Here is a 17,157-nt window from a genome sequence, read left to right as displayed (position 1 = left end):
GTGTTGGACTTAGAGTAGAATTGGGGATCGACATCAGAGTAATTTTTGGCAATATCTTTATTTATTTATTGCTCCCTCTCATCCCTTGTCATAGATAATTGTATCCGATCTTTTTCAAAACATTATTCAAATTGACATGGTTGTTTTTTTTACATGTCCATTACAAACATGATTTTCATCACTAGTCCTGATATTGTACTAGCCAATCCCGTGCAACTTGGGTTTTATGGATTCAGTTCCAGTAACTTTTAATGACAAAGATGCACCACGCTCTGGAATCCAAATTGTCGATAAAATCATAAAAATCGTGGAGTCCAAAGATCATGTAAGAATTACTTTGATTGCCAAGGAAATATAGAGCTATATTTGGTGCACCGTTCTCTTCAAGGTAGTGACAAAATTTTGAATTAATTCTACGTACCGTATGGGTATAAAATAATATGCAAATGATCTAAAGTTTACAATTTTAGATCAAGTTTAACAGCCAAACACCACCTTGAACGTTGCTCAAATGTTACAATCTTTGGCACAAGAATATATTTGTTCTAATAGAACTGATTTTGAATGTGATAGAATGAATATGTAAACATTGATTCTTTTAATACACTATAAGAGCCACCATAAGGTCTATATTTAAATGTTGACATTTGAACACTTTATGTAGGTTGGACATTGTTATTTTGAGTGAGACTACACCTTTTTTTTAATTTTGTTGTTTAGTCTGCATCAAGCTTCATTAATTAAAAATGCACATCCTTAAATATTATATTATTTTAACTAAAAGTACATTATTATACCTTTAATAATTATACATACACAATAAGAAGTGCATTCTTAATCATTTAGTTACAAAAAGACCCATCGTCTCTTATACAAGTCCTTCAATCTCTGACTCATCCCTTCCCATCCCAACATTTCCCACATTTGTACATTTAAAACAGACTCACATCCTTCAGAGGCCGCTGGATTTTAAATATATATTAATTTTTCTAGGTTCGAAAAAGGAAAAGAAAAAAACTGTTTTGAAAAAAGTTTCAAATATTAATTTTTTTGGAAAACAAAAATTCAAAAATTATCAGCAATTAATCAAAAATTAAATTTCTGGAAAAAAAAATTAAAAAATTAAATTTTTCAATACAAATTATGAATTGTTTGCGAAAAAGTTTTTGGAAAAACATTTTCATAAATTTAATTAGAATATTTTATTTTTCGGAAGGGAATTTAAAATTCAAAGCAGTTCAGCTTTTTATGAAAAAAGTTTATAAAGTTAAGTTATTTGGAAAAAAAAAATTTATATTAAAATTCTTGAAAAAAAATTTTAAATAAAAAATTATTTGTAGGAAAATTTCAAAAATACATAACTATTAAATTTTCTTGGGAAAGTTTATAAAATTCACAGCTGCTTACAAAAAAAATTTGGAAATTTAAAAAAAAAAATTGAGTCTCAGGTCCTTGCCTACAAGTTGAACCCCTTTAATATTTTCATCGAGTCCAGTTCAAGTCACGAGTTTTACCTTAAGAGTCCAAGTTAAGTCTAGGGTCTTGATTATGTTATAAAGTAGAGTTTCAAGTCTTCTAGGTATGAACTTGAGTTCAAATGGAGTAGAAGTCAAGTCGCAAGTCTTTGATTATGTGAATAAGTCGAGTTTCAAGTTTTTAAAATATGTACTCGAATCAAAGACTAGTTACATGTCTTAAAAATATGGCCTCGAATCAAATTGAAGTTGCAAATCTTCAAAATATGGACTAAAGTGTAAGTTTTCTAGTCCAAGTTAAGTCAAGAGTCTTGACTGTGTGATCAAGTCGAGTTACGCATCTTCAAAATATGAGCTACAGTCCAAGTCAAGTTCCAAGTCTTCTATTATGTAGTCAAGTCGAATTTAAGTAATAAAAATATGATCTCGAATCAAATCTGTCATAAAAATATAGCCTCGAATCAAATTCAAGTCACAAGACTTCAAGTATAGACTCTAATCTAAGACGAGTCACAAGTTTTCTAATTTGGACTCGAGTTCAATTCAAGTCGATAGTCTTGGCTTTTGGTTACAAGTCAAGTCTCGAGGCTTTTACTTTATGATCAAGTAGAGTTTCAAGTCTTTAAAATATGGCCTTGAATCAAAGTTGAGTGGCAAGTTTTCAAAATATTGACTTAAGTCAAAGTAGAGTCACAAGTTTTCAAGTTATGGAGCCGAGTCGAAATCGAGTCACAAGTCTTCAAAATATGAAATGGAGTCCAAGTGGAGTCGTAAATATTAACTTTTGAGGCAACTCAAGTGTCGAGTCTTTGACTGTGTGATCAAGTCAGGTCGCGAGTATTGGCTTTCAGGTTCAAGTTGAATGGCAAGTTTCAATTCCAACTTAGTTATCTTTTTCTGGATGTAATCATCCAAGGAGAAAGAAATACATAAGACCATAAGTAGTGTAAATGATTGAACAAAGATATTAACTGACAAAAAGGGTATATTTTGATGTCAATTGTGTTTGTTTATCTTTCCTTAATAATTGGCAATTCCAACTAGAGAAATGATATCTAAATTTAGTTGACTCTGATGTTGTAATAAAAAATTAAACAATCAACTTAGTTTCTTTAACTAACGTTGAAATTATAATTTACTTTTATGTATAAAGATTAAATAATGCACAGTAATAGTAACCCCAAAGACATATTTGTGTCTATGATAGGTTTTGTATTCAAATTTATGGGAAGAGTTAATTTATCCAAAGTTTTGTCCCTAATTTTTTAAATCTTCATTGATTTAAAAGACTTCTATTGGCCCCAATATGTACCCTTTAAAACAAAATATGCATATTTCTCATTATTTATAACAATAATTAATGTTTTTGTACTTTAAGTCCAATTTGCGGCACACCTACAGGGTTAATAAGAATAATTTGTTGATAGAAATTAACGATAATTCACCAAAATAAAACAAATGTAATCCACACTCAATTTTAAGAAAAATAATTCTAGCCTGTTTTTGTGTTAAGATATACAGTAGACATTGTCCATTTTTAAATGAAAGTATGTCTCTTTTAAAAATATACATAGCAGTTGAGATTTTTATGGTTATCTTCTTATCTCTTAAAGAAATATATGGGCGTGTTTGAATGGTCAATAGCCTCATACTGTGTGTATGGTACAATACACTTCCTTGTTGGTTTTCAAATGAAGTAAATAAGCATATATTATCTAAGGCCAACCCATTTTATCTAATTGTACTTCTTTTCAATAATATATTATGTATGTATTTATGTTTACCATATAGGTATATTCTTTATTCTTCTTCTGCAAAGCCTGCGAATGAATGTTTACTCAATAATAATAATAATGACTTTGTTCAATATTTTACTCAGGAAATCATTTGGCAAAAAATAATAATTATTATAATATATATAAAAGGTAGGGAGGACCAGTGACACTTTTTGCTTTAGGCTCAATTTGTTGGAACTAGTTTGACTATGTATGATACGCCAAAATTTATTACAACATATCAAAATATGTCTGCTATGGCTTGAATTTATTTTGAGATTAAATCAGTCCGTATTTTTTCCATAAATTGCATTAAATGTTACGAGTCAATTGTTGCAAATGTCTCTATTGTTAGGGACACTTGGAACTAGTTTTGTGTTGGTCCTACTTTCTTTGATCTAGTATCTAACTAGACCGCAGTTTTCAGTCCTAGATAAGTACCGACACAAAACTAACTGCAACAAGAGTTGCATTCATTCAAACAATTTAAATCGGTGTAGTTTGAATTTTGAGAACTTCCAAATAAAATACTATGCAAACTATATATTAATGGCACAATAGTTAATGCCAACATTGGGGTCTTGGCTAATTTCTAAAAAGCCCTTCAGGTCTGTAAGCCCCTTAAAGGGAGCAATAAGTGTATGTTGTATATAACAATGCACGACCCCACACTACAAATTTGACAAGTTATTTCATCAAAGTTAAAATGATCCTTATTCAACATTAATAAGAAACCCCAAATGTTACTACAATTATGCTTGTCATTATGAATATTCGCGCGCATAAAAGATACTAAAAGTTTTGCTTAACTAATTTAATTAGTAAACTAAAGCACTTAACTATAATATGGGACGTGGGACAGTCCCAAATAAATGTTCGATACCATTTTGAAACTGTACCTGATCCCCCCTACTTTGAATTTGCAAATATTTTTCCGTTTTATTTGACGTTTGACTATTATTTATGTATTTAAGTTTTATTCATAAGTCATGATTGTAGGTGTTAACATGATAGCATATATTAATGACAATTGATGTTAACTAACTATATTTGCAGATATATCCGTTATGGTATTTCAGATAATAAATATCATCATACATCAGCATTTTTGTCTGCAGGGTGAAGCCCACATTAATTATTCTTATTTAAGCTGTAAAATACGAATGTGAACATTAAAACATTCATCGGATATCTGTTTGGCCTTTAAAACCAATTTAAAAAAATCTAGTAATAGGTTATAACTACGATTCAGTGCCACATTTCGACATGTATATAGATGAAAATAAAAGTTAGAATAAATTGAAAAAAATATTTTAGCATTTGAAAAATGAATTATTTACCTAGATTACAAATTAATAAAAAATGTATATAAACTCCAGAAAATCGAGTAAAATGCTAATGGCCAATAAATGTTATTTATTATAGTTCAAGTTATGGAATAAGCTTCATGTTTCAATTTAACAAAAATTGTCATTCAAATAATTCGATCTTGATTGCTTATTGGTCAATTGAGTATTAAATATTTATTTAGAAATTTAAATATAATAAGCTGGTCAGATTGTGTGAATATAAATCACAATAAACTTTTCGGGGAAAAAAAGAATCGCTTATGAGTTTAATTAATTCATTATTTTGAAATGAAGCATCTATAAGCCCCGTACATATCCTCCAATATTTAAATTATTAACTATAATAAACAATTCAATTTTTCCCCCCAAATATTTTTGTAATCTATGTAAGGTCAAGCAATCCCTTGGACTACTCTATCCATGCGAGTTTGGAGAAGAATGTGTATGCTACTCCTCACAGGAGTGTCAAGTTTCTAGAAGCTCCCATCAAGAATGAGTGTACCAAGCTCAAGGTCTGACTACGTATTCAAGGGGTTTGTAAGGGATTTAGGCCTCGTTTGTAGGAAATTATCTGAGCTGAGGGCTCATATATTGAATAAAAAATGTACTGATCACGATTTGCAAATGATTTTGTAAATAAATGTACTAACAACCTCTATTGTTTAAATTTTACTCTTGAAATTTAAAAAAAAAATAAGATCAATCTTTTATTATTTTTTTATGTCGGTTTTCTTTTTTTTTATATCACATATTAGTATTTTTTTAATAGAAAAAGGCTATTAGCAGGTGTTCTCTAAAATTAAATATCTAATTTTAAGGTTTCATATGTACAAAATCATTTTTTTTATATATGCTTAAGTCAAAGAAGTCAACTAGTTACATGGAGTTAAAAATTATTTATTTTCTACCGGCATATCAAAAATATTCAAATCATTTTTTATAAATTATCCCTGAATTGTTTAATTTTTTGAATCATGTTAATACAAAATTACTCTTTATAGCACCTTATACATTGAAATTGTGAATACTTAGAATATATTTTCTACAGGAAACAGAGGTACCAGGGAACTAAGAATATTAGCCCAGGCTAATAATTTTTATTACACTTAAAAAAAGCCAAAAAAATAATAACAACATATTAGATCAAGTAAAAAGTACTAAGCGTTTTTTTTGCTAGTTGTCTTTAGTCAGCTATATCTCAAGATTTATTTATTTCATAAAATAAAGCTTAAAGTGTGCTTAAATGTTAAGTGTACACCTAAAAAAAGTTCATTTACAGGTTTGTGTTTGGTGAAGCCAGTTGTTTGTTGCAGCGTTCCAATATGGAAGTAAAAAAAGAGAAAATTCGATACATTCTACAGTATCACTACTCCCAAGTTGAAAAATTGGAGCAAGCGGGTAAAAAAAATGGTGCTGTTTATGGACCAAATACAGTGTTGAATGCAACAACAAAGCAGTGGTTCTAACGATTCCGTTCTGATCATATGGACGCCGAAGATGAGGCACGATCTGGTCGGCCAATAATCAAAAATATCAATAAATAATAGAAATCGTCTAGTTGGACTGGCATGTTAATTTTATTTAATTATATTAATTTTATTGTCAAAATAAAGTGAGAAATGCTCATAACTTTTTACTTCATCTAACATAATCATTCTGACTTGAAATGAACTCGAGTAAAATTTGAGGACTCAAACTTGATTCAATAAAATTATTCATGGACTTGGACTCGTAAGCAAAGTCTTATGACTCGACTCGGACTTGCAGTAAATGGAATTGTTCTTACTTCTGCTGTAACTGCCATATAATTATGGTCCTTCTTTTTTTTAACTTTATGAAGGAAAGATGTAAGATTGTCATATGATACCCAGTAAATACAAAACGACTGGATGAAAATATCTTATAGTTACTTTGCATTTCATTATTTACGGATAAGGAACTATATGATTATCAAGTCATGTCATATATGCATAGATACAAACGAATTAGACTGTCCCATTTTTGCGTTAATATTTTTTAACCTACCCAAAACTTTTTCTACTACAATGAATCAAAAAAATGATTTTGTCAAGGCTTGACACCTTAAAGCTATTTTCACACTCTACGAATCATTTTGATTTGAAAAAAGGGGATATTTTGCGTCATAATTGGGCTTTTTTTAGGCCTCTTGTACTGTCCCGAATATGATGCTATGAATCAAAAGTTGTTCACATATATCCTTTAGTATTTGGTGTACCAGAAAAACATATTTCGCAGAATGCATCTAATTATTTAAGGGGTAAAATCATTTCAGATTTCTCTGTTTTATAATCGATAACATTTCTTCTTTTTTATCAAGAGCTATTAATTTGATAAGGGTTCAATCATATTATGTTACCTACAAATATTTGTAAATGAATATCACTCTGTCTGAATTATGAATATATGAAAACGAATCACGGTTGTGCTCCATGATGTATATATTTTTTTGGAAAAAAAATTCAAATGTTAATTTAAAAAAAAAAAAAAAAAAAAAAATTCGCAAATCCATAGCTGCACACAAAAAATTAAGTTCTATAGAAAATATGTTTCAAACATTTAATTTTTGAAAAAAAAATTAAAAATAATATTTGAAAAATTAACAGCTGTTCAAAAAATATTAAAATTTCTAGCCAAAATAAAAAACTTAAATTTGGGAGGGAGCTACAGCCCCTCTAACCCTTTGGACACCCCTGCTAAGAAATAACAATGTACTTGTATAAATAACATTGCGGGTGTGTGCATATAGGATCGAGCATGTATACAGGGTGCAATGTATATATTTCTCTCTGATGTAAATCATATTAATATTTTTGATTTAAGAATTAATAATTTAGTTGTATTTATCAGATATTACAGGCGTGTACATGTTTAACAAGAGCACAGTTTATGTTTGACTTTGTTATTGGTCTCTTATGTATATCATAATTCATGAGCATTTTCAGGATATGTTCAAATTTGAATTGCAGTGATAGTTTGTAATAATAAATTTTCTTTGTTTTTATTAGTGGGCGCTTTAAAGACTAAAGTACTCATAAGTCATCCCAACATATCCAAGTTTTTTTCTCAAACTCTTTTTTTTTTCTTTTTTCAAGAGAGAGAACACGTCCTATAAATTGATATAAATATTAAGTAGTTACGAGTGAACGTAGTCAATGAAAAAACCATAATTTTTTTTAATCTAGCTAATTCCTAAATCCTCCTGGAAATGCCAGGTACTACCACTTGTGATTGATAAATCAGGGAAGCTGCATCAAATTTTGGAACGGGAAAAGATATGAATATATTTAAACCCATTTTTCAAATTTAAATAGGGTTGAGCAGTCTCCCCACTCTTCCAAAATGAGTTTTTAATGGTCCCCAGCATAAAAAGTATTTATACAGGATGGAAAACGTTAACCAAAGAACCTAACAGTCTAATATACAGAGACACACCTATAATATTGTCATTCGCATTTATATTTCATTTGTAATCATACACATGTCGAACAAGATCAGAGGATGTCCTTGATATTAAAATAAATGAAACATTATAAAACAAAATATATAGACGTACATAATAGGGGGGTTTGTTTTTTACTTTTTTGGAATTTCAATTACGACTTATACAGAAAATTGGTGATCAAGTAAGAAAATAATCTTTTTTAAATTTCATCCATCTACGCAGTTACCATTTGGTCGTACATATATATCAAAGTTCGAGTGGAGGCAAAAAATATTTTATAACTTATCTTTTAATAATAAATTATTCTTTATTTTATAAAAAATAATCCTATCCTATTAAAAATATTATTAAAGTTATTTGTTTTTTTGAAATAAATTTTGAACATTTATTTAGATTTTTCCAGTCTAAAAATTAATGTATGTTATTTTCTCATTTTACTCGGCATAATAACTTTAGAGATGAACTTTGTTACCTCTAACACTCAAGTGTGCGGAGGAAGTCTTTTTTACGTTGACGGAATATTGCACTGGAGAAAATTGTAAGTAAGAAAATTGCCATTTGGAAAATTTCCCGTCATTTACTAACAAAATCAAAATACCTCGCCCAAAAACTTTCTTTCTGCAATGGCAGAACCACTAAGCAGTTTAAAAAACCACTGCAATCACTTTGTAAAGAATTTGAGCCCCGTTCGAATACTTCAAAATTAACCCTACAGCAAAGACATAACCACTGCCGTTTTTAAAGTGGAGTTTCACCTGCATGGTGGCCCAACCATGGTACAAAAAACAAATTTGGGCTGAGTTTTTTTTATTTTAATAGTAAAGCACTGGATATTGCAAATGTCAATTTTCCACACAGGCTATTTTTCCAGGACAATATTCATAATGGAAATTTTCTCAATGGCAATTTTCTCTAGGACAATTCTCCTTGCACCTTTTTTCCTAAGTTTGTTTGTTTGTAAGTAGGATTACAGAAAAATTTTAAACCGATATCAGTAAAACTTTGTAGAAACATTGTATATGCTAACAGTAAGAGTTTTTACAATATAGATAGGGCTAGATCAAGGTCAGGCTAACAAAAACTGTAAAAATGCATAATAGACAATTACTTAGGAACAAAATTGAGATATATATTGTAATAAGTTATATTTTTTAAGTATAATAATGACACTTTTTATATTTTCAAGGTCAAACAATAGGTCAAAAAATGTTCAACAATGCAAACTTTTGACTAATAAAACACAGCAGAAATAAGAGTTAATTTTTAGGAATAATGATTGTAAGAGTTGATCTGCGCTTTATTAAATACCCATTTTAGCTAATATTTGCTTTTGGTTCATATAAATATATCGATCTTTGCATTTTAATCATATATCGAAAAATGCTTTATTTAATCTTTATTTACTAAACAAAATTTTTTTGCCTTATTTCAAACTTTGATCAAGCTTTGTGGCAACCAAAAGATAATATTCTAGAATAATGAAATTTTGAATCATTTATTTTGTTACCATGTGAAAACGCACAAGAAATAATCGATATTCATTAAAAAATTGAAAAAAAACCTTCCTAATGCAAAACCTTCATAATTATAATGATACACATTCCATTCAAAATCAGTAATTATATTTTGTAAATATACAAGAGTATATTCAATGATTTCCCGGTCTGCTCTAAAAATAGACTTTCTTCAATTTACAATGATTGTATGATGATTACCTAGTCTTTTAAATCATTTAATAGAATAATTGTAAACTTGATTAATATGCAGATAATTTAAAAACAAATTTATTACATCAATATGTCCCATATTTCAAATTGTGTCTAAGGGTTTAAAAACCTTGTAAGTTAAATTGAAGGCCACTGAATGATACTTGATTTGGAAATATACAAATTTGATTATACTTGAAAGAAAATAAATCTGAGGACAAACAGTTCCCTATATGCAAAGATATTCATATTATGATATTTTATCCGTCAACATAAAAGCAAGAAAGAAGAGTTTTATTTCTAAATTGAGTTTGGCCTACATTTTTAATCTTCAAAGAAATTATCGTCCATTTCTATCAACAAATTGTTCTGATTAATCTTTAGGATGCACTACAAATTGTACATAAAGACTGGGTAAAAAAACACTGTCACGGTAAAAAAAAGATAAAACATTCTTTTGGTAGAGTACCAAATTACACTTAGAATATTTTTTCTACAGAATAACATGAATATAAGTTATATATCTCCATGTGTTATGGTCGATTTTGCATTTGATCAATTTGCATGACCTTGACCTTTGACTTAGGCCTATAAAACGTTAACAGTTTTAGTAATTTTAACATCTATAACCTTCTTACAAAGCTTTTTAAAATCGATCTGTAACTTTTTCCGTAACCCTGTTTACTTTGATTGTTACATAAGCCGAGAAAAAAACCTAACGTTTAACTTCGTTGGCAAGGGGCATTAAAATGGATATACGGGGTGGTCCATTAAAAACTGAACACTTACTAATTCAGTAATTCAAGAAGTTTGATTCCCTGAAATTAATTCATATTCCCATATATTGAAGCATCTACTATAATAATAAGATAAAACAAACCTGAGTTCTTTTGTTAACGTACAAGTTGATAAAATGAAAATTGATCAACGAATTTACACTTCTTGACAATGGGCGTCTCCAGGACCACCGTTAGCAAGTCCGAAATGTTGGAGAAGAAGAAGAGTATGTCAAAAAGGTCAAATGGACCCGGAGGAGTTAAAGAAAACCTTTAAGGCTCTATGCAAGAAATCTTGGGGTGTTACAGTTGTTTAAAATGTGGGTGGAAAGAGCGTTGTGATGATGGATTAAAATTGAATGGATATTAAATTTTTTCCGAAAAATTTAATTATAAAAAATTTCTTCAAAAAATTAAATATTAGCAATTTTTTTTTTTTTTAATTTTAATAATAATCAATAATGCTTGTGATTGGTGGGGCAATGGTTTTTGCTTTTCACTTCAAAGATTTTTTATATTCGCGAAAGACTCATCACTACTAGAGACAAGGTATATGAGAAACAATGTTGTCATTGTGAAAAAAAGTAAGCCCAAATTTCTGACGTAATACATATATATTAATTTTAAGTATATATGAGATGTACTTCATATATCACCTACGATTATGCACCCAAAGAAAAGATAAACTAAAGTTATCTTCCTTATGTCATGTCTACTGGGTGAAATATAAAAAGTTATAACTAAACAAAAATTTAGAATTTATGTCATCGCCAGCTGTAGATTTTTGTTTCATTTTCCCTTATCAATATTTTGAACGTTAACTGGTTGAATTTCATAATAATTCCATAATTATGCAGAATTGACTAACTGAAAAATGATTTTTTGTATATTTTCTTTATGGAGAAAAGATTGGGAGGTACAACAAAGGTAATTACGTGTCCAATAATCAAATTTGTTCACTGCACTCCGCTCCAACTTGATCTGACTACATTTCAGTGTCTCTTCCTGGTAATATCTGATGTCAAGTCGTTTTTTTGTTTCTTTTTTAAGTAAAGGTTGCGAGATGGAATACAGTCTCATTGTCCTTTAAAAACCACATATTTACCCAATCTCTAGATATGAATGAAAATTGACCATTTATGTAACCAGAAGAAATAATGGATTACGAGAAGGTCAATGAACATAGTTCTATTATCTTCCTATTCTCAGGGTAAATATAGAGTCAAAGAACTGTCATGATTACTGTTATTTATCAAATGATGGATAAAACATCTATATGTAGGAAGTCCTATAATTTATATAGTGTATTTATGAAATAGAAAATTACATATGTTCCCTATTCTCTTGTGGTTGTAGTAATCCCATTACCTCATGCGTTTCCTTCAGGTATTTCTTTAAGCTTTAGAAGATTTCGATTACTTTAGATAGAACTAAACTGCAAGTAAAATTTTCACCTATACAATTTAAAAGAAAAAATGACATATCAAATCCAGACGAGTAGTCCAGTTTGGATTAGAATTTTTTTTTTCAAGGGCAGTGACTTGACAAAACTAGCTACTATGATGGCTTAGACTTTAGCGATTGTATTTAACTCACTTGGAATCAAAATGAAACATTAATAATTTATTTATTTATAGGGTGTTTATAATTTAGAATTTTATATAAATTTTATTGTTTGCAAAAATGTGCTACGATTTTTAGATTCAAATAACTTTAATGAAACATATATGTAGAGGAATACTTAAGAAGGAACTTTTAATAAACATGCCCATATTTTGCTTCAATGGCAGCGTCCACAAGAGGTCTGAAGTTAAAGGAGCTGATACTGATGAACTGGTTAGAAAGGTTGGGGGACTCGACGCTGAGGTGAGAGGTTGTATTTGTCTTGGACTCCAAAACACCCTACACAGCATAATCCCATATATTAATATGTGTCTATTATAGGATTAAAGGGTGAAAATCGGTCATATTCCTGGCACAAAAATATTGGACTTTTATTTTATACACCACATCATGAGTGTCTTCTCACACCTTTACCTTTATATAAGACCTTCTTGATGTTGAAGAACTGTGGCCAAGGACACGCCTACAATCCCTACTGCCAATATTGGGCCACTTGTGTGTGGAGCAAATCTGACCCATTTTTTTAATTTCATTCTTCTTCAGACGTTTTCCAGTTTACGAGAACTTCATCGGCATAAACAGAAAACTGATTATTGGAACTTTAAAATGTTTTTAAAGCAACCTCCTACAATAAATATTATCAAAGTTCTAATTTTGCACCCTGTAGAACTGTAGTATTCGAGTCTTGATTTTAACATGAAAAAGATCGAATAGAATACAAGTCTATTTTTTACATTTCAATACTCTGCCCGCCACTGTCCTAAGTTGAAAACGACACTGTTAGTATGAATATACAAATAATCAATAGGTATCCTAATTTTTACAAAACTGTTACTTAAACTTCAACTAAAGCTTTTTAATTAAAATGTATTAAATCACTTTTTCTTTCTTCTTTTTCGCAAATAAAATAGGTATTTTTTTATTCACTTATAATTATTCATAATTAAACAAGAATGACTGAGCAAAAATTATTCATTATGAATAGTTTAACAAGTACTTATTTAAATGTATTTAGAGAGTACAGGAGACATTTTTTTTGCACAGTTTTATTTGATTCTAGTACTATGTGAAAGGTGAAACAACAGCTCTCAATCACCTGAGAAATTAACTCTTCCTAAATTTATAGTTTAAGGAATCAAACGAAAAATAAGTACGAGGAAAGGCAACTCTTTTTTGATTTCATTGACGAATAAATTTTCTCGGGGAAGAAGATATGTATAACTGTGGCAGTAATTCAATTTTGTTCCAACAAGTCATAAAACAAGCAGCTGAAGTTAACAAGGGTGTAAATTAAATAATACACTAAGTCTCGCTGGAGCCTTCTCCTCGTGCTTTCCCATCTCTACAAAACATACATTTGCATTTTTAGTAAAATAGTTTTGAATAAAATTATTATACAGAATGTTTCAATATCGTTTTTTAAGAAACCTGAAATTACATATACTTTTATCATTATTAATAAAACAAAGTTTCCCTCCTTCGTATTTATAATAATATCAACTTATTCATCCTTTAATCTAGAAGAATGTTTCATTATGTGACCGTGATATTAAATTTGAGTATTCAGTCAGTTGAGAGAGCCTGACTGAATTGAGTTAAAGAGGGGGGTATGGGTGATACCTCATATATCTCTTTCTTTTTGTGAAAAAAAAATACTGCTAATTGTTGTGAAAAGTCTAAAGAAAGTAACATGGATTCAAATTAATAATAACCATCTTACGAATAAAAAATAATGCCAGTTTATTTTAAACAAGCCACCAGGTCCACTGTATATAGTGTATCATATACCAATGCAGTATAAACAAAAAAAAAGTAAAACAAGGAGCACTGCACATATAAAATTAAATCTTTCGGTCTTTAGCTGAACTAATATTAATAAAGAAAAAAAGGGAAGGACCGTATATTTAAAAAAATGAATGTGGATTTATATCAGGCTGAGCAACGAGGTAAAGTACTCCTTGTCTCATCAAATCATACTAAATTTTTTTGCTGAATCCTTTTTTATTATTTTATTATTATTGAGGAGAGAATGTCTAAGTATTGAGTGAGTAGCTTTGTGTGAATGTGTTCATAAAAAAACAACGAATAACACCAAGGAATTGTTGGAGTGTTACCTTCTATATTATAAAAGAAAAGTTGGAATAATTGTCGAAATCTAATAACTCTGGTTATAACCGGATACTACCGCAAGTTTACTTAAAATAAAATATTTAAAAATGTTTTATTGACTCAGGAGCTTTAATAATTACAACTTTAATGACAAAATAGATTACATTCAATATAAATATATCTTGGACCGCACTGTTTTTCTGTTCTTAGCCTCCCATCTAATCAAGATATGCTCAAGACATTAAACATTAAAGCCCACTCAATTTTACTTAAAATGAAAATTAGGGGTCTGATAGTTTTGGTCAAGGAACTTTGGCCTCCGTCATCACCAAACCTGAATCTCCTTGACCACTATGGGGAGAATAAGGCTCACCAAAGTATCACTTGAGTTGGAATATTGGGGGAAATGTCAGAGTCGACGGTTAAGTTATAGAAATAGGATTGAGAGGTGTAGTGCTGTAAAAGAGAGCGGAATTTTTTTCTAAAGTAAGGCCTATATGTAATTTTACTTATTATAAATAAAAAAAAATATGGAAAGTGATTATTAAAAAATTATTGACTTTTTTGTTTTCCTAATAAAAGTGTCCTAGAAATATTGAGACAAACTATTACTGTAAATTTTTTTTTAAATGACAACATTTAAAAAAATTCCCCCTGCACCCTGTACGTTTGCCCAATGGTATTTACTCGTATGTAAATACAAAGAACAGGAAGCAATGAGCAAACTATTTCTTAAAATAAATGAAAAAATGAACGGAAAATATTAATTCCATATTGAATGAAATATATGTATATTTATCAATTAATTTATTATAACCTGTAGCGGACCATCATGACTTAGTATGGTCATTATTGTTCAATATGTTGATATATACCTATAATTAAAGCATGCTTTAAATTAGTTATTATTCGCCTTTATGAAATATTGCCAAATCATACTGGTAACATAATCATGCTGTAGGTATGTACTCAATTAAAACATAGGAATATAATCTTTGTTAGATAGTTATGTTAGTGAATGAAAAAGGAACTTATATTCGAGGGAACTGTTTTAAACATAATGCTTGAATATTGAACGAAAAATGAGCGCTGTTCATGCTGTCTTATCAGGACTTAGACACTATACTTGCAACTCGACTTGGGCCAAAGTTCATATTTTATAGACATTTGTCTCAATTTGATTACACTGTACTGTGTGCTGCAGATAAATTGGTAAATTTAAAAAGGGGGAAGAACAATATTTTTTAATTATTTGGAAGCTACATTAATGACATTCAATTATTTATAATGAGATCCGCCTCTCTTGATAGCCTCGACCACACAGCACCGGAAGCTTTGGCAACCCTGGGTGACCACTTGTAGATCCAACATTGTTATTGTAATGTTTCTGGTTTTGCACTTCTAATTTAAATTCCCTGAATGCATGAGTAGTATCAGGATGAAATTGAACCTTCTTACAAAACAGTGCACCGACCCAGTAGGCCAAGAAAGTGCAGGATGTCTTGGCTACAAAATGTGCTCATATTTGGAATCCAGATTTTTGGCCTGAAAACACCCGTACCTGAGTACATGCCGATTTCTATCCCTGGGGGAGGATTGAGCATGAGGCCTATGTCAATTAGCATTCTACCTTGCAGGCCCTGAATAGGCCCATTACCTGTACAATAGAAAAGGTTTTCTAGCCGAGGTCCCCCGGATATGCCAAAGCTTCCAGCGCCGTCTGGCTGAGGTTATCAGGTAAAGGTGGATCTCATAATGAATGATTAAATGTCATTAATGTAGCTTTCAAATAATAGTGAAATTATAGTTCCATCCCATCTAGTTTGTTTGTGAAGAGCCTTGAAAGATTTTCCAAATTTATCTGGACCACGCTGGAAAAGGCTCTGATGTCAGTGGGCTTGAAAGCAAAGACTCACAACTACACTTGTTATCTAAATTTTTTGAATTCTTTTACTAGATACAAAGTACTCAGTATTTTTTTTTTTTTTGTAAGACTTGAATTGGACTTGATGAAAACATTCAAGGACTGGAACATGTGAGTAAAGACTTAAGACTTGACGTGGACCACCAGTATGATTATTTTGTGACACTTCTGCTTTTGTTTCCTTCTGGAGCGTCTAAACGGTAAAAATTGAACGATTCATTAAAGCCTTTTTTATTTTGAATGACATATTTTACAGGGTAATTTTTAACATGTTCTACAATTGAGTAATAAATCAATTAGTGTTCAGACTGAGTCAGGCACCTAATCTCTTTTTTTCGGTTTGGTATGAAGTAAATTTTTAGACCAATTTGTCGGTACAGACAGTAGTTCCAAGCTGTCGACCAATATTATTTGGTTTCAATCTATGAACCTATATTTTTCGGTCTCACTCTATGAACCAATTTTTTTTTTGTTCTCACTTTATGGGCCGATTTTTTTATGTCACATCTTATAGACCGACTTATATATTATGAGAGACTGATTTTTTTTTATTAATCAAACGTTGTTGATGTTTTCATTCTATTAAACAAAGATTTTAGATAGATTATAAATAATTAGGTAACCTTGAAAATCTAAAAAGTACACTAAGTTCTTGAACAAATACTATATAAAACTAAAATATATAACAATTTTAAATTTAGATATCCATTTAATTTGACAATTGCTAAAGCCTATGATCATTCATCATTCATATAGACCAGAATAAGTGAACTTAAGTAGTCCATGCGTTAAAGCTAAATCAAGATAAAGGTAATCAAAGGAATGTACTTTTAAATTGATCATCCATCTGAAGAAATTCTCGAAATAAGAGTTCTGTATTCCAAAGGGGACGATGGTATAAAACTTTATACACGCAATCTCTGTTAAAACTTCCTTTGTCGTCATTGTGCCGTGTTC

The sequence above is a fragment of the Lepeophtheirus salmonis genome, chromosome 4, assembly GCF_016086655.4.
Source record: "Lepeophtheirus salmonis chromosome 4, UVic_Lsal_1.4, whole genome shotgun sequence".
Classification (NCBI taxonomy): Eukaryota; Metazoa; Arthropoda; class Copepoda; order Siphonostomatoida; family Caligidae; genus Lepeophtheirus; species Lepeophtheirus salmonis.
This window is presented reverse-complemented; position numbering follows the sequence as displayed.